Raw genomic sequence first — 1,319 nt, 5'->3', positions numbered from 1 at the left:
GGCACTACCCTCCGTTGTAACATGTGTCCCACAGCTCTGCATCCCCTAATCAAGATACTCCAGGAAAGTGGTCATGTTGGCGTGGAGAGTGTGCACCTACTGTTGGCGGCACAACAAAAGTGTCGTAAGTATTGTAATTCTTTACTTTCTGGTCATCATATTTTTAAAGTGGAAAAGCATAAATATAAATAAATGTTAATAGGGATTATGAGATATAGGATTAAGATATGATCTATTTGAAACTGTTACATGTATGGCAATGATACACAATTACTTTCGCATCGAAGCAGTGGCCGCTGATCGATAAATGGTTAGATTGTAATTATTTTTACATAGGGTTGTTAAATAACAACAACTTATTACACACAATTCAACTTCTTTAGAGCGAGCTGAAGAAGTAGGTTTTATTAGTAGAAAAAAAGATTACGAGCTTTTGAAATACCATGAGATCTTTATAAAGTGGATATTTATGAGTTTCACAAGCAATTTAATTGGAAAATTTAATTATTCACCATGATAGGTAAACACTTGAATACCATATGAACTCTGAGATTTATTTTATATCCGGTGCAACGCACGGGCATTTTTTGCTAGTAATAATAAAGCACGGATTGACTTTGTCGGGTTCACCGTCACAATACGCTTTTTTTCGTGAATTTACGTTTTCAATTTTTTTTCTTACACGACCAACCCCTTAGTGGTTGCAATCTCTAGCCACGGGGCCAAACAACTGGTGTGTCTGATTACATATGCAAGATGGCATAAAACAAGTAAATAATCCCACCTCGCCCACGTATATTGAATCACGTCCGCGAGTAGCGTAGGTAACAAGCTGGCTCAGGAGCAGTACGAGGCGCGGCTCAGTTATATTCCTATGGGAACACATAATTACCTTCCAGGAAGGAATTAGTGATCAGGAACGGAAGGCATTGATTGATTCGTGGGCGAATTAAACGAGATTTAAGGAAGGGAGGCCACATGGTTCAGCTCTCTTGGATCCGGCTTGCCTGCTGCAGTGATCCCTGCACATATTATTATGCAGGGCCAATCAACATCGACACATGTCCTAATAAGCCTCACCTCTTAAACACATACTGTATTTCTTTTCTTTTTTAAATCACTAATTCTCTTCTCTTTCCTTACGGAGCAGCAGCTATTAGAGCCACCGCAAATTTCTCCGACTCTCCGATACAAGACACCACCAGCGTTGCTCGGGTAGGGACTGGCATCACGGTCCAGTCCATGGCCCGTTTGCCGTCGCAGCCGCTGCTGGTGTTCGGAGACATGCTCTCCACGTCCTTGGACTGTCCATGGCGTGC

The sequence above is a fragment of the Triticum dicoccoides genome, chromosome 7B (assembly GCF_002162155.2).
Source record: "Triticum dicoccoides isolate Atlit2015 ecotype Zavitan chromosome 7B, WEW_v2.0, whole genome shotgun sequence".
Lineage (NCBI taxonomy): Eukaryota > Viridiplantae > Streptophyta > Magnoliopsida > Poales > Poaceae > Triticum > Triticum dicoccoides.
Note: the sequence above shows the minus strand (reverse complement) of the source record.